Below are 18,729 nucleotides of genomic sequence, written 5' to 3'. Positions count from 1 at the left end.
CAACCTACAACTGCTAATTACATTAAGATATTATTCCACAGGTAAGAGTGAATTACTAAACTTTCTAATTTGTTATTTATTGTGATGCTTTTACACGTAACTGATTGTGGTTATGTTAAACCAATAAGCGCACTGTTCTAGTTACCGGTGTGGACCTAATTATTATTATTTTTTTGTTATTTTTTGTTATAGGCAACTTTCAACTAGTTTCTGCCAAGTCAGCAAAAAATTACAAGAGTATCTGTACTGATTGTCAGAGAAAGGCCTCAGTTTGTCAAGTTTTATTTTCTTCCATTGTTGAGCCAGAAAAACACGAAAAATTACTCTACGCTAGGCCTGATCAGAAACAAGTAAAATGCTTGAAGGAAGCTGCTCTTCTCTTGTTTTATATTAATATTGCAGACATTATCGTTGCCAACCTCCAATACAGTTCATAAAATCTCGACTTGGCAAAATCTACTTCAGTCACAGTCGACTTTGGAAAAAATAGCACCTATGAAACACTTTCCTATAAAATTAGAATTTATTTATTTATTTATTTATTTATTTATTTATTTATTTATTTATTTTATTTACGAAGAACAAGATACAGCTACATTGAGCAAATTTCAAAGGTAAGCGAAGTCTTATTCTTGAGTACGACCCTAAGGTGCAGCCCCAGCACTTGTCTGGTGTGAAAATTGGAAACCGCGGGAAACCATCTTTAGGGCTGCCGACAGTGAGGTTCGAACTCACTATCTCCCGAATGCAAGTTCACTGCTGCACGCTCCTAACCGCATCGGCCGTCCACAAATTGTAGCTACAATTTTTGGAAAAGAAATAAGAATACTAATAAGGTGTCCTCCTTCAAATAGCTTAGAGAAACCATACTACCATCGGGACTAGACAGTAGGGCAAACATAGAAACAGCTACTAAACTCCTAAGGCGCACAGACTAACGTGGAATTACTCCAACAAGAGAGTCATATCGCATAATACAAAATTACGACATTACAAGACAGTTGTTTTGCCGGAAGCTTTATACGCCTTAGAAACAGTATCCCTTGGAGGTCACTCTAAAATTATAGAAACTGAAAAACAAGAAAAGAAAATTTTCCGGAAAATATATGGTCCTACGAGAGAAAATGGAATGTGGATTAAGAGGAGAACAGCGAACCTCTGCGCATTAACTGACAGGTTCACTGATGCCGTACGCAAGAGACACCTGAAATTCTATGGCCGTATCTATAGAATGGACAGCAAGAGACTCACCAAAATATTATTTAAAGTATTGAACTCAAAGAAGGTGAAAATGAACTGGCTAGAAGAAATTAAGGCCGACCTCCAAGAAATGAATATCACGGGCGGCATCATTGAAGATCGTAAAACTTTTAGCACAATAGCAGCCAAGCACAAATTCGTGGAGAAATCTAAAAGGAAAATGGTAGGATGTGGTCCACTGAAAGCAAGATACAACACAGTGCATTCCTGAAGAGATTTTTGGAGGATAAGTAGGCGAAAACCATCAGGCCGACGAACAAGTTCAAACGCTCTCTTTGAATGGGCGTAATGAAGAAAGAAGAATACTAATAATAATAACAATCTTCATGGCTATCGACGATGGGATTCGAATAAAGTCTTAATACGGTATGTAACAGTGATGATCCTGGTTACAATAATTTGTGCTGTAGGAAGTAGCTACAATGGTTTATTCGGGAAGCCGCAGTAATGCTCTTCTAATCTGGAGAACATCTGGCTGCTGGGTTCCGTGGTTCAAATCCCCGTCACTCCATGTGAGATTTGTGCGGGACAGGTTTTTCTCCGGGTACACTGGTTTTACCTACCATCTTTCATTCCAGTAACACTATCCAGTATTATTTCATTACATCTGTCAGCCATTAATCATTCCAGAGGAGTGTTATAGATTTTCAGTCTTCTAAACCGGAGTTTTCGATAATTCGAAGAATTTCTGGAAGCACGTCGACATACCGAAGTTCGACTATATCTGATCATGTTTTGTAACTAAATAACAGTATCAAACACAGCCCACTGCTAAAAAATTATAGCTTTAGTCACGATAATTCCGTTACCAAGGAAACAAATGAGACATAACTAACTAGGCTCATGACCAATCGGGAACTTCAAGCAATTAACAGTTGTCAATTACGACAACTTTATCGTCTTCGGATTCTCACTTTAATTTTAATGGTATACATTAACTTAGTTTTAATTAAATTAATCAGCATAGCACACTGAAACATTTTGAATAATAATTTGAACACAGACCACAGGACGTAACTACATTATTCTTATGAAGACGACTTATTAGGAGACCGCAGCCAAAGAGTTTAAATAAAATAGTATATTTCCATGCTCACAATTATATTCTTCCAGGGGTTCGATCAGCCTACACCAAAAATGATTACAAGGTTAATTGAAAAATCCACAGCCTGTTTCCAGTCATTCGACCGGGTCAGGAATGGAATGAATGAAGCCCCATCTAGCGGCGAGGATGGGAACTTTTCCGGCTGCCGAAGCCTGTCGCACTCCTCTGGGGCAAGGATTAATGAATGACAGATGAAATGAAATGATATTGGAGAGTACTGCTGGAATGAAATATGACAGGGAAAACCGGAGTGCCCGGAGAAAAACCTGTCCCGCCTCCACTTTGTCGATCACAAACCTCACATGGAGTGACCAGGATTTCAACCACGTCACCCAGCGGTGAGAGGCTGCCTGAGCCACGGAGGCTCTATACAAGGTTGAAATGGCGTATGGTTTTTAGTGCCGGGAGTGTCCGAAGACAAGTTCGGCTAGCCATATGCAGGTCTTTTGATTTGACGCCCGTAGGCGATCTGCGCGTCGTTATGAGGATTAAATGATGAAGACGAGACATACACCCAGCCCCCGTACCAGCAAAAATAACCAATAATGTTAAAATTCCCGACCCTGCTTGGAATCGAACCAGGGACCCCTGTTACCAAAGGTCAGCACGCTAACCATTCAGCCATGGAGCCGGTCTCTATGCAAAGTTAATTCCTGGAGATAAAGGCTAACCAGTCTACCCCAACAAGTGCCCAGGTTACGGACACCTTCCACCTCTGCCAGAGCCTTCATGAACTGTACGGAGATGACTGTTTTTGCTTTTGATTTGTTTAATATTTATGCACTTTTATTATCATTACTTATTTACGTTTGTAGTCAAAATAAGTACAACACAAGCTCCAGATTATCTATCGTTATTTTACTACAGACAGTGATAAGAAATGAGGGCTATGAAAAAGAAGCAACAATCCATAAAAGAGTGAGGCAAAGCTGCAGTTCGTCCCTCTCCTTTTCAGTGTTTATATACAACAGGCAGTAAAAGAAATCAAGAAGAATTTGGAAAGGGAATCATAATCCATGCAGAAGGAATCAAAACTCTGAGATTTGCCGATAATATTATTTTCATTTTCGTTATGGCACAGGTACGTCTTATGGCGACGACGGGCTAGAAAAGAACAAGGGGCGGGAGGGGGAAGCGACCGTGATCCAAATTGCGGTACAGCATATGCTTGGTGTGAAAATGGGAATCCACATAAAGCCATCTTCAGGGCTGCCGACAGTGGGGTTCGAACCCACCAAGTTCATAGGTACGTGACCCTGACAGCATGGCCTACTCTCCTGGTATTGTTATTATTATCTTATCTGAGTCTCCACAAGACCTAGAGAAATTGCTGAATAGTATGGTCACAGTCTTGGAGAAGGCCTACAAGATGAAAGGAAAAAACGAAGAGGAATGGGGCGCAGTCAAACGAAGACAATGCAGGAAATATTAGATTAGGAATAATGAAGCATGTCCGCTTCTGTGGTGTAGTGGTTAGTGTGATTAGCTGCTAGCCCCGGAGGCCCGAGTTCGATTCCCGGCTCTGCCACGGAATTTGAAAAGTGGTACGAAGGCTGGAACGGGGTCTACTCAGCCTCGGGAGGCCAACTGAGTAGAGGTGGGTTCGATTCCCACCTCAGCCATCCTCGAAGTGGTTTTCCGTGGTTTCCCACTTCTCCTCCATGCAAATGCCGGGATGGCACCTAAGACGACGGCCGCTCCCTTCCCTCTTCTAAAACCTTCTAACTTCCCATCCTCCCGCAAAGCCCCTGGTCAGCATAGAACGGGAGGCCACCTGGGCGAGGTACTGGTCATTCTCCCAGTTGTATCCCCCGACCCAGAGTCTGAAAGAAGCTCCAGGACACTGCCTTGAGGCGGTAGAGGTGGGATCCCTCGCTGAGTCCGAGGGAAAAACCGACTCTGGAAGGTAAACAGAAAAAGAAGAAGAAGAAGGAGAAGAAAAAGAAATTAAGCATTAAAGGAAATAGATAAATTTTGTTACTTGGGTAGTAAAATAACTAACGACGGCAGAAGTAAGGACATACAATACGGACTAACGCAAGCCTTTCCTTTCTTTCTTAATCTGTTTACCCTCCAGCATTGGTTTTTTCCTCGGACTCAGCGAGGGATCACACCTCTACCGCTTCAGGGACAGTGTCGTGGAGTGTGAGACATTGGATCGGGGGATACAACTGGGGAGAATGACCAGTACCTCTCCCAGGTGGCCTCACCTGTTATGCTGAACAGGAGCCCTGTGTGGGGATGGGAAGTTTGGAAGGGATAGACAAGGAAGAGGGAAGGAAGCGGCCGTAGCCTTAAGTTATGTACCACCACGGCATTTGTCTAGAGGAAAAGTGGGAAACCACGGAAAACCACTTCGAGGATGGTTGAGGTGGGAATCGAACCCAATTCTACTCAGTTGACCTCCCGAGGCTGAGTTAACCCCGTTCCAGCTCTCGTACCACTTTTCAAATTTCGTGACAGAGCCAGGAATGGAACCCGGGCCTCCGGGGGTGGCAGGTAATCGCACTAAGCACTACAGCACTGACGCAGACGAAGGCCTTTCCTAAGAAAATAATTTGTTTTTCTCTTCAAACACATATAGGAATTAGAAAGATGGTTTTGAAGACTTTCGTCTGGAGCGTGGCATTGTATGGAACTGTAACATGGTCGACGATAAGTAGCTCAAAAAAAAAAAGAAGGCAATAGAAGCTTTTGAAATCTGGTGTTACAGAAGAATGCTGACGTTGAGATGAATAGATCGAATCATGAATGAAGAAATATTGAATCGAATTGGCGAGAGGAGAACGATGTGGCTACATTTCACCAGAAGAAGTAATAGAATGATAGGACATATTTTGAGACACCCAGGACTTGCCCAGTTAGTTTTCAAGGGAAGTGTAGGTGGTAAGAACGGTAGGGGTAGACCAAGCTATGAATATGACAAACAGATTACAGTAGATTAGGATGTATATAGTAGTAGTTACCGGTACACACAAATGAAGAGGTCAGCACAGGATAGGGTGGCATGGAGAGCTGCATCAAACCAGTGTATGAACTGATGACTCAAACAACGCAACTTCTTCAAACGTAAAGAATAGTTACACTACCCAAGGATAACTGGAAGGAAATAACTTTATTTCTTGTCTAATTGCATTTGCAGTTACATTTGATTTGGAGAAAGTTCTAACACAGCACATCTTCTTACCTTTTGGGTTGTTTTATGGTATTCAAAATAAGACAAAATTCTCTGTTTCGTGCTGAACTTCATGTTATATCAACAGAAGAACTCGCATTCAAAAGAAATTCTTTTAAAACACTAAATATTACTCCATGTGGTCACAGCAAGGAATAAATGAGACTAGCCTTCATGCAGTCTATATCTCTTTGATCTTGTTTTGTTTCCTTTTGCAACGTCAGGAACTCTGCTCAGGGTAATAAGGTCCGTTACACACCACAGCGAGGTTGGTGACCATTCTCCACGGGGCAAAGAGGAATGTGAACTAAATAGCACGTCGAAAATCAATTAACACTGATCAATATACTGTTCTCTACCTTCAATAGATAGAGCCAACGTATCAGGTTGTGAAAGCATGCATTAAGATAAATGGATTGTATCTAGGAACTCCGACCGCATTCAGAATACAACCGTAAAGTTAACGTAATCGTTTACTTCCATCTTATCGGCTGCAGCCACTTAACGATGCGCTTACGTGAACAAGTAGCCGATTACAAAGCAGTAAAAGTATCAGCTTTTAAACCCAAGTTGCTGATAATAATAATAATAATAATAATAATAATAATAATAATAATAATAATAATAATAATAATAATACTGAAGACGGAAAAAACACCTGGTTTCCGATCCAGAGGAATTAACCAATTAAAGTTAAAATCGTCCGCTTCTGTGGTGTAATGGTTAGTGTGATTAGTTGCAACCCCCGGAGGCCCGGGTTCGATTCTTGGCTCTGGCACGAAATTTGAAACGTGGTACGAGGACTGGAACGAGGTCCACTCAGCCTCTGGAAGGCAAATGAGTAGAGGAGGGTTCGATTCTCACCTCTGTCATCCTCAAAGTGGTTTTCCATCGTTTTCCACTTCTCGTCAGGGAAATGCTTGGATGGTACCTAACTTAAGGCCCCGGTCGCTTCCTTCCCTATCCTTGTCTATCCCTTCCATTCTTCCCATCCCCCACAAGGCCCCTGTTCAGCATAGGAGGTGAGGCCTCCTGGGCGAGGTACTAGTCCTACATTTCAGTTGTATCCCCCGACCCAAAATCTCACGCTCCAGGACACTGTCCTTGAGGTGGTCGAGGGGAAAAACCCTAGAGGGTAACCGAATTAAGAAAGAAAAATAGGATAATTTAAAATCCCTGACCCGGCTGGGAATTGAACCTGAGACTCCTTGGACCAAAGGACAGCCATGGAGCCGGACACATTTGGGATGAAAAAAGCTAATTCACTTCTCCTAGAAGACTCGTCTCTGTTACTTGCAATAATAAGTCTAGGAAATTTGGATAATGGAGACAGGATAAGACGATTTTTTTTTTTAAATTACAAAATGCATTACATCGCACCGACACAGATAGGTTTTACGACGACAATAGGATAAGGCTAGGAGTCGAAAGAAAGCAACTGTGGCCTTAATAGGGTTCTGCCCCTAGTATTTGCCTGGTGTGAAAATGAGAAACGACGGATAACTAACTTCTGGGCTACCTACAGTGGGGTTGGAACCGACCATATCCCGAATGCAAGCTGATAACTACGTGACTCAAACCGCATAGCTAGTTGCTCGGTAGGATAAGACAAGACGTCGGCCAGGAATCGTCCGTGGCTTACCAGAAAGCACTGTTTTGGCCTTTCTCTGGAGTAGAAGTACGAAACACGGAAGCCTTTTACTTAATGACCAGCGCTACTTGTCTCCCACGTTCGTGAATAGTCGCCAACGTTTAAGCACACTGAGTTAATAACACGAATTACACTCCATTCCCTGCAAAGTACGGTGTCTGCGCAGTTCAGTGACAAAGAGTCCTTCCTGTGCGTCTCTTGTCCTGCCTCCCAGTTGGCTAGCCTATAATCTCGCGATTCCAGACTTCGTCTCAGCTACTCTTTTATAATAACAGGAATTGTCGTGTTTTATTTTTATCACCTGCCTGTCGGAAATTCCTACGTTATTAACCCCCAAACTAGATCAGGGGGAATGCAAGAGATATAAATATGTATGTTGCCTTCCGCTTTAGCTGTCCAAACCGATCATTTTCCACGTGCTGGCAACTTGCTCATTCCATTCCCCTCCATCCCAGGCTAACAGTAGAAAGAAAGGGACGCGGCCCTGAAGGGCGGGGAACTCTGCCTAGCAGGTAGCCACAGGGTGTCTGCAAGCAGACTGTGTCCTATAACAGGTGGAATCAACTTGTTCACTGCAAAACCTGTACAGATCCAACACACGACTTGCCCTCAAATGGTGAGGTGGGATCAAAACTGGCACCAACATAACAATGTATATATTCTAAATGTATGTGAAAAGACCAAAGAAACAAATTTTTATGGGGCTCACATAATTGTAATGTTGAAAACAGTTCTTAGCAGACAAAGTAGGGATCCTCTTAGTACGGAAAACGTAAACTTAAAGCAGTTTCCTCAATTGTGCCGAAATTTGAAGGGTTAAAGGGTCCGGAAAGGTTTAGCATTTAGAGTCTTGGATAGCTCTATTAACTAAAAAAACAAATTTCGCCTAAATGGAGTTCCGGAACAATAGCCTGAAATCGCTTGTTTCTTTACTCGCTTTCCTTTTGATTCAAATCATAACCAAATTCCACGGCTAAAGGCTAAATGGTTAGCGTGCTGGCCTTTGGTCACAGGGGTACCGGGTTCGATTCCCGGAAGGGTAGGGAATTGTAATCATAATTGGTTAATTTCGCTGGCACGGGGGCTGGGTGTACGTGTCGTCTTCATCATTTCATCCTCACCACGACGAGCAGGTCGCCTACGTGCGTCAATTCAAAAGACCTGCACCTGGCAAGCCGAACTTGTCCTTGGACACCCCCGTCACTAAAAGCCATACGCCATTTCATTTCGTTTTATTTCATAGCCAAATTAACTTACATAATTCTTTCTACAGTGTGTTCCTTGGTTCAATACCCTCATACATTTTTTGACTTTTAAAAAATGTTCACAGCAGCGTTGGTAGACCAACGTGGATTGAGAAAAGGCAGATCGTGCACAGATAATATATTTTGCCTCAAACAGATACTGGAGAAGAGAAGAGAATTTAACTTGAATACTTATGTCGCTTTTGTCGACTATGAAAAGGCTGTTGATAGGGTAGATAGAGAACAGTTATGGAATATAATGGTAAAAAAAGGGATACCCTAAACATCTTATTCAAGTTATCCAAAGTCTATACAAAAGGACGAGAATAGTGTTAGATCTAGGGCACAAACTAACGGAAGAAATATTAATTAATCAAGGTGTACGTCAGTGATGCAGCCTCTCTCCAACAATATTCAATATATATCAATAGATGAAATAATCAGAAACTGGAAATGAACTGTGCACTATGGAATGAAATTGAATACAGACACGTACATAAATACTATGCTCTTTGCAGATTATCAATTTATCCTGCAGAATGATGTAGACAAACTCCAGAAATCAATACATCAGTTAAACACCATTTGTAAAAGTTATAAACTTCGGCTATCCACAACGAAAACCAAACTTATGGCATGGCAAGGGAAGTATCCTATCAGAGCGAAGATAGTAACAGAAATTCAACCAGTAGAACGCGTCTCAAATTTGAAGTACCTTGGTTGTGATATATCTTTTAATGATGACGACGAGGTGAAAAAGAAGCTTCATCGATTTCAACATATGTGTGAGACAATTCGCCGAAAGGGAAGATACTCAACATAAATTCTATAAGACTAAGTCTGAACCAAAATTTGTTATATGGAAGTGAGACATGGGTGGATAAAACAAGCTATAGGAATAAAATACTATAATCTGAAATGAGATTCCTAAGATCAGTGAAAGGATACTCCCTAAAAGATAAAATACGAAATGAAGAGATAAGAAAACAATTAAATATATTCTCAGTGAATGAAAGAATAAATAGAAAAAAAGTTCTGAGGATGGATAATGACAGAATACCATCTTACTGGAAGAAGAGATATTAGTCGTTCTATGAAGAGATGGAATGAATCCAAGAAGAGGAAGTAAAAGACCGACTGTAGTTGTAAAGGCTTAAGGGAAACTCTGCACTGAGTCACATTAGCGCTGGTAGTGGTAGAAAAAGGCACACAGCTAATCTGATCGACCGGATAACGATGATTAAGAAAATGATTGCAATTTTAAAGAATAAATAATGTATTCTCATACTTTATTATATTGTATGAACCTAAAATTCGTAGCTCATGCTTGCCTGAAGGGCTAGAACTATGGATTTTTTTCTTAGTTTTCTTTGATTTCGCCGGCGGTGAAATTACTTCACAATTTGTTCTCCGGACACTCGCAGCAAACAGCGGAACAGCAGTTCTGATCCACTGGACGGCTGCAAGCGACACATACAGTATTGGTTAGTCCGATTCTGCTTCAGAACTTCCAAATTGAAATTCGGGATCGTTATCCACCCATCTCTTGCATTGCTCCCATTGTAAACATAATTTAGTACAATGATCACAAACTCTGGAAAATCGGGATCAGTGATAAAACTCTTTCCTCGAGAGCTGGAGGCCACACTAAATCAGAATGGAAACGAAGAGATGACAAAATTCGAAAAATATATAAGAGAAAGTAAAATATACATTATACTTACGCAAGTGGTGAGTTGGGTTCAATAATGGCACCACTATCATTTCAACATTGGTAGAACGAAGACGGACAACATTAGTGAACAGCCGCACCAGGCAAGAATTAGCTTCCGGTTGAAATAGAAATGGCGCATGGCATTTAGTGCCGGGAGTGTCCGAGGACAAGTTCGGCTCGCCAGATGCAGGTCTTTTGATTTGACACTTGTAGGTGACCTGCGCGTCGTGATGAGGATGAAATGATGGCGACGACACATACACCCAGCTCCCGTGCCAGTGAAACTAACCAACTACGGATAAAATTGCCGCCCCTCACCAGGATTACTTGATTTGAGAACTAGAAAAATCCAAAGAAAAGCAGCTCGATTTATTCTGGGTGATTTCCGACAAAAGAGTAGCGGAAATGATGTGAACTTTGGGCTGGGAAGACTTGAAAGAAAGGAGATGAGCTGCTCGACTAAGTGGTAAGTTCCGAGCTGTCATTGGAGAGATGGCATGGAATGACATTAGTAGACGAATAAGTTTCAGTGTCCGCCTCTGTGGTGTAGTGGTTAGTGTGATTAGCTGCCACTCCCGGAGGCCCGAGCTCGATTCCCGGCTCTGCCACGAAATTCGAAAAGTGGTACGAGGGCTGGGGCGGGGTCCACTCAGCCTAGTGAGGTAAAATGAGCAGAAATGGGTTCGATTCCCACCAGCCATCCTGGAAGTGATTTTCCGTGGTTTCCCCACTTCTCCTCCAGGCAAATGCTGGGATGGTACATAACTTAAGGCCACGGCCGCTTCCTTCCCTCTTCCTTGTCTAGCCCTTCCAATATTCCCATCCCATCCCCAAGGCCCCTGTTCAGCACAGCAGGTGAGGCAGCCTGGGCGAGGTACTGGTCACTCTCCCCAGTTGTATCCCAGACCCAATGTCTCACGCTCCAGGACACTGCCATTGAGGCGGTAGAGGTGTGATCCCTCGCTGAGTCCGAGGAAAACAAACTATCCTGGAGGGTAAACAGATTAAGAAAGAAGAAAGAAAAGAAAGTTTGAGGGGCGTTTTTATAAGTAGGAAAGATTACAATATTAAGATAAAGTTGGAATTCAAGAGGACAATTTGAGGCAAATATTTGTTTATAGGGGGATGGGGGTTAGAAATTGGAATAATTGAGCAAGGAGTATGTTAAATATATGTAAATATATTTACAAATTCTTGGCAATTTTAAGGAAAGACTCCAGGTAGGTATGCAACAGATCGGTGGCGATTGATTTGATTGCATCCTCTCTCCTCCCTTCCTAGTCATTCATAAAAAAGAAGATTGCAATATTTTTATGTTCTCGTTGTGTTTACATTTAATTGTGCATGTGCCGTAAGTCTGAGTTCCGTGGCTGTCAATTGTGACTCCTAGAATTAGATTTTAGTTACATGTACAATTAGATAGCCACACTTCTGCGGTGATTCTACTTCCAAGGATGGTATGGTTATGGTACTGTATTTTGTTGAAACAAGGGAAGTTAAAGAAAAAGGAAGGAAAACAGTCGATCTGTGGGCGGAGTTGAGTCTGCTTCTCGTGCTGCGCTCTGCCGGTACTGTACCTCCCTGCGAGCCACGTTTTTCGTTTGTTTTCGCCCTTTTTGTGCTGTTGCCGCTTTAGCAGAATTCCTACCTTCCCCAGGCTCGTTGACAGAGTAGTTAATTATAAGGCATGACTTGAACATTTGCATGACCCCTGGGAGAGAGAAGTGGGGGTGTACATTCCATTGTCTCGCAGAGTAAACTCGGCGAAGACGGGCGCGGCTCGAGGAATATCCATTTTACTCTCCGCATTATTATTATTATTATTATTATTATTATTATTATTATTATTATTATTATTATTATTATTATTATTAGGGGCCTTCCGGCCCCGCGGTGTAGTGGTATCGTGCTTGCCTCTTACGTTGAGGTCCCGAGTTCGATTCCCGGCCAGGTCAGGGATTTTTACATGTATCTGAGGGCAGTGGCACTGATTAGGGGAAGGAGTAGTCGCCCTCCCATTTTGTGGAAAAAACAGTACATTTTTATTCCATTTTAGCCGAATTATAGGAATTGTTAAGACAAGCAATTTGTACAAGCTCTTTTATCTTATCAGCTATTTCTTTCCTTTATTTTAATTTTTAACAGAGCTATTTGCTTTACGTCGCACCGACACAGATAGGTCTTATGGCAACGATGGGATAGGAAAGGCCTAGGAGTTGGAAGGAAGCAGCCGTGGCCTTAATTTACCTGAAGTGAAAATGAGAAACAACGGAAAACCATTTTCAAGGCTTCTGACAGTGGGGTTTGAACCCACTATCTCCCGGATACAAGCTCACAACTGCGCGCCCTTAACCGCACGGCCAACTCGCGCGGTAAATTATTAACAGAATTATTAGCGGAAATACACAAAAAACATCGTTCGTTACGTCTAACTGATTTCTATAGCGCCACAACAAGTAGTGGACACTTTCTTTGTGCAGTGAGGAAGGGTAGCAGGGGTGTAATTTTTTTGCCAAGGTCATGGACACTGAGGCATGATTTACCTGCTTGCGCGCATTCGTCAGTCTGGCAGTCTATTTAGTGTCTGCTTGTTTCTTGTGTGTAGTCCGGCTCCATGGCTAAATGGTTAGCGTGCTGGCCCTGGGTAACAGGGGTCCCGGATTCGATTCTCGGCAGGGTCGTGAATTTTAGCCATCATTGGTTAATTTCTCTGGCACGGGGGCTGGGTGTATGTGTTGTCTTCATCATCATTTCATTCTCATCACGACGCGCAGGTCGCCTATGGGTGTCAAATCGAAAGCCCTCGTAACCTGCAGGCCTTCGGGCTGAGCAGTGGTCGCTTGGTAGGTTATGGCCCTTCGGGTCAGTTGCGCCATGGGATTTGGTTTAGTTTGGTAGTAGCGGGCGAGCTGAGTAGCTCAGACGGTAGAGCGCTGGCCTTCTGATCCCGAATTGGCAGGTTCGATCCTGGCTCAGTCCGGTGGTATTTGAAGGTGTCCAAATACGTCAGCATCGTGTCGGTAGAATTACTGCCACGTAAAGGAACTCCTTCGGGACGAAATTCCGGCACCTCGGCGACTCCAAAAGCCGTAAAAGTAGTTAGAGGGACGTAAACCAATAACAGTAGTAGTAGTAGGTACGTGATTGATAAAACCCTCTATGGGCTATGAAAACATAACAGTCTGTCATTCCTTCTTCAAGGTGTTTTCTTTTTATCCTTTCCTTGCTGACCTAGGTTTATTTCATTGCCTGTTCAATAACTGAATTGAGAGTGTAAAATTCCATTTAATTTTCGAGTTTAAAGACATCTTTCTCATCCATCTAGCTATCTATGTATGAGACGTGATCAAAAAGTTTCCGTTTGAGGGCGTTGCTGCAGCGGACATGCAACGTAGCGCGTCTCCGATGCGGGTATATAAGCCACGGGGTTATGTAGACGAAAGATATCCACGAAATATCACTGTAATATTTGTCCCAAATGGAATATAATAATTCCGTTTACTCAAATAAAGTGTAAAATCTGCGGTAAATTAAGAAATAGTACGAAATATTTTACTTGCAGAGAATAATATGGATACATACTTTACTACCTTACATCTATATTTTCTGCTACGTCGCAGCGCTTCCGTATGTGTTTTGTTTGTCTAACACTTTCGTGTGTGATGTCTTCGCTCACTGAAGTTGTTTCAATTAATTAGGTGTCGATTTCTTCATGTTGCTCATTCATTTTGTGCCTTAACTCATACATTAAATTAAATATTTATTGGTCCAGGACTCGTGCTATTTTGCTGTTTGAACTGCCCGCGCTAGTCATATGGACAAAGATAATGACAATTCACAGACATACCACTCCCACTCATCGGTACAAGCCCTGGACCTCAAGAAAGAAACATAAAACGGCACGAACAGCGGAATACAACATAAAGGAGTCCTGTCTACAGCCCGTATGTACGTATACATATTTCTCTAGATAATTCTCTAGTAACGACGGTATTTCTTAATTTACCGCGGATTTTTGACTTCATTGGTGTAAAAGCAATTATTATGTTCCTTTTGGAACAAATATTACAGTGACATTTCGTGGATACCTTTGGTCTACATAACCTAAGCACGGACTTGTAGGCAAATGTATTGGTTCGACAGTCGTGTCCTGCCGAGGTGCGTGCGTTAAATGCGGCGACGTGAACTATGACGACGTAATTACCAAATGCGTCCAAACAGGACCAACGTGCTGTTATTCTGTTCTTGGAATGGTGGATCAAGTTCCGTGCGGGTCGCGTTTCGACACACGACGTCAGTCGATCTGGGAGGCCAGCCTCATCCATTACGGACAACAACAAGCGGGCGGTGGATGACACTCGAGCACCCGACTTATAATCCAGATCTCCTCCCGTGCGATTATCACGCCTTCGGTCCTCTCAAAAAGGCCCTGAAGGGTCGTGTCGGACGAGGATGTGCAGCAGGCGGTTACGGACTACTTCACGCAGCAGAACTCGGTGTTTTACCACTCGGGGATTTTCAACCAGGTGCGTCGGTGGGATGAGTGTCTCAATATTCAAGGCGATTTTGTCTGAATGACATCCCGATTCAGGACTATACGGTCGTCGAACGGAAACTTTTTGATCGCTCCTTATATATAACCACTCACTGATCACTTAATCTCCAGATCCAAAAGACTTAGAAAACTGAAATTAGGAACATAGATTCATCTTTTTCCCCAGAGGAGCACTAAGGATGGATTTTTCAAATTTTAGCTTCTGTCCGAGATTTAGGGCTTTCGCCTTAATAGCTAATCGAATTAGTTGTACAACGACGAGACAAAGCTCATTTTTAGTTTTACGACGCGAAGAACAAATCTCGGTAAACCACGTTGCAAGGCGTTAAATACAACCTTTTTCGAAGCATTACATCTTCCAGTTGAGCAGATTGCGTAAGGCATGCAGAAAGATTGCAGGAAGAAGATATTATTCTGTGAGAGCATTTTTCGGTGGTCACTTTTCACTTGTCTCACCTGCAACAATACGATCATACGTGCTTTTGCGTGCTGTTGTCTCATTTTACAGCTAAACGATCAGGCGTGCTTCTACGTCCTACGTATTAGCTTTATACTGTTCATTGATTTTTTTTATTTATCATACATACCTTCTTTCCTTTTATAACTATTTTCTATTCCTAATACCTTCCACCTTTTCAGACTCATTTTGATCACAAATAGATTTTATTTGTATTTGTTTATAATTTGCTTAACGTTGCACCGACACAGATAGGTCTTATGATGACGATGGGGTAGGAAGGGGCTGGGAGTAGGAAAGAGACGTCCGTGGCCTTCATTAAGCTACATCCCCCAGAATTTGCCTGCTGTGAAAATGAGAAACTACGGAAAACCATCTTCAAGGTTGCCGACAGTGGGATTCGAACCCACCGTTTCTTGGTCAACCGGTCAGCGTAGTGGTTTTCGGTTTAGAAGGCTCTGGGTTAGATTTCCGGCTGGATCTGGGGTTTTAACCGTATCAGGTTAATTCCTCTCACTCGGGGGACTGGATGTTAGTCCGAATACATACAAAAATAGATGTGAACATACAAAATATTACCCTACCAACCACTATAGAAACACGCAAAAGTAAATACATCCTTTCACATAGGTTTGTCATCGGGAAGTAAAGCTGGGCTTATATCGCAAAGAGTGCCAACCTGAAGTAACTGGGAAAAGGCCGAGAAGGTGAAGTCCTCTATAAAAATGTCAGCTGGAGCTGCTTCAAAGGAAAAAAGAAAAAATCATTTTTCCCGTTGCGAAAATCAAATGATCATAAATATGTCTCTCGGCCATGGTCATCCATCAGCGGCTGCTAATTTCAGATGGCAACCAGCCATAAGACATATCCTGCACGGTTGCTAGGTAACATTGTCCGACCAACCTTCCATACCTTAAATCACAGCCTGCACGGTTGCTACGGTTACACTCCCGTCACACATTTTGTCGCGTCATGTTTCACAAATTTTGGGATGACCCCCACCAATAAGACAAATCTATGTCAAAAAATCGGCAGAGGCAGTGTCAGAAATGACACTTTCGTTAACTCTAAAAGGCGTGGAGACGTGTAAAGAAAATATTTTTTATTTCGTCATTTCTTTTATTCTTAATTTGATCATGCATTTATATTTTCTTTATTTCTATATACATTATTTTATTATTTCTTTATTTTAACTTACATGATTTAAAGAAACATTTATTAAATAGTAGCCTCCATGGCTCAGGCGGCAGCACGCCACCGCTGGGTTCCGTGGTTCAAATCCCGGTCACTCCATGTGAGATTTGTGCTGGACAAAGCGGAGGTGGGACAGGTTTTTCTCCGTGTGCTCCGGTTTTCCATGTCATCTTTCATTCCAGCAACACTCTCCAATATCATTTCATTTCATCTGTCATTCATTAATCATTGCTCCAGAGGAGTGCGACAGGCTTCGGCAGCCGGCACAATTCTTATCCTCGCCGCTAGATAGGGGCTTCATTCATTCCATTCCTGAACTGGTCAAATGACTGGAAGCAGGTTGTGGATTTTCATTCATTAAATACAGGGTAATGGTATGAGAAGTATGAGACAAAATGTTTAGTGAATATCTACATCAATGTTTCCAGAAAATGTAAAATCTATACTTCTTTTCATCACTGCGAACTCTATTTTGGTCCTGCACAGCTGTTTTAACGTAATAAACGTTCCCCCACAGGGTTTACATGGAAGGAAAAAATTTAAGGCGCTTTTGATGTTTGGATAGTACGCGTATATCGCCAAGAATATTTAACCTATAATTATGTTATAATTATGTCTCCATCGACAGATAGAAAAGGAAGCTACCTGTTACAAAAAAATCTAAGGTGTAGTTTTCATGAAATAGCGCTTCAAAGTAAGACACAATTTTGGTCTAAAAATGTGACGTCACACGCATACTCTGTTATAAGATGGCGCTGTGTTGACTCGCGCGCTCAGTTGGAGGTTAGCTGTGGTTGTGAATATATCGTGCTCAGTTGTATAGAATAACAAATTTTATAACGGAAAAGAAAGATCTGATTAGGATTCGGCAAAAACGTGCAAAAAAAAAAAAAAAAGGAGTTGAAACGAGAAAAGTGAATGATGAAGAAATAACAGAAATGAAATGAAAGGAGCATAATAGGTGTTACTATGATGAACTGAAACGAGGAAAAAAATTACAGTAAGTAAAAAAAAAAAGCAAAGCAAAGTGATCTCCACACAGGCCATGAAAGCCCTTGGAGGGGTGGAAGGTAAAGGCTTCCACTATCCGTAACCTCGGCACTTGGTGGGGTAGGGAGGTTAGCTCTACGCCCGGCCGCCTTTGCCCCTAGGAATTAACCTGGTACTCATTTTTGTGTAGGCTGAGTGAACCTTAGGGCCATCTGCACATCCTGAAGTGGAAATTTCGTTTCTTAAATTTTACGACTTCCTGACAGGGATTCGAACCCACGTCCTTTCGGGCAAACCGAGCAGGAATTTACCGCCTCGGCCAGGCAGCCCCTTTATAATAGTAACAAAAAATCCTGCGGGACTAAATTCCGGCCCCTCGGCGTCTCCGAAAACCGTAAAAGTATTTAATCGGACGTAATGCCATTATTATTATTATTATTATTATTATTATTATTATTATTATTATTATTATTATTATTATTATTATGCCGGCCCCGTGGTGTAGGGGTAGCGTGCCTGCCTCTTACCCGGAGGCCCCGGGCTCGATTCCCGGCCAGGTCGGGCATTTTTACCTGGATCTGAGGGCTGGTTCGAGGTCCACTCAGCCTACGTGACTAGAATTGAGGAGCTATCTGACGGTGAGATAGCGGCCCCGGTTTAGAAAGCCAGGAATAACGGCCGAGAGGAATCGTCGTGCTGACCACACGACACCTCGCAATCTGCAGGCCTTCGGGCTGAGCAGCGGTCGCTTGGTAGGCCAAGGCCCTTCAAGGGCTGTAGTGCCATGGGGATTGGCTTTTCATTATTATTATTATTATTATTATTATTATTATTATTATTATTATTATTATTATTATTATTATTATTATTGAAATTCAAGATGGCAACTTCTGCACATGTATTGTATGTTCTAAAAGTTTAATATTCCCCACCTGGCAAAGCCGACACAACAGCATCAAGTGGAAACCTGGTGCAAGTGGAGAGGTCTCGTTACTACGATATGGCAGTAGCCTCTTATTATCTTACACTTTCTCTACAGCTCTCAATAGCATAGAACTGATAAACGTAGTTATTAGAAAGCCGGCCAACAGGAGATAACATTACACCATAATAGTATTTATTCATGTCCATTTCCACGCTTTCATTTTCACCTGCGAGCTAACGTGTAATTCACCTATCAACATGACGATAGATCTATGCTTTTCGCGTCGAACTTCCATCGTTCATATGGCAACATCTATTAAATGAGCTGGTCCTTTACACAATTTGTCTCATCCACCATCAGTGATTTTTTTCAGAAAAGACCAGAAATGTGTATTTTTTTGTCTCATCTCTTTCATTGTATTACCATGCATTCAAGTCTAAGGTCGGTGTGTCGTCTTAC

The sequence above is a fragment of the Anabrus simplex genome, chromosome 1, assembly GCF_040414725.1.
Source record: "Anabrus simplex isolate iqAnaSimp1 chromosome 1, ASM4041472v1, whole genome shotgun sequence".
Lineage (NCBI taxonomy): Eukaryota > Metazoa > Arthropoda > Insecta > Orthoptera > Tettigoniidae > Anabrus > Anabrus simplex.
This window is presented reverse-complemented; position numbering follows the sequence as displayed.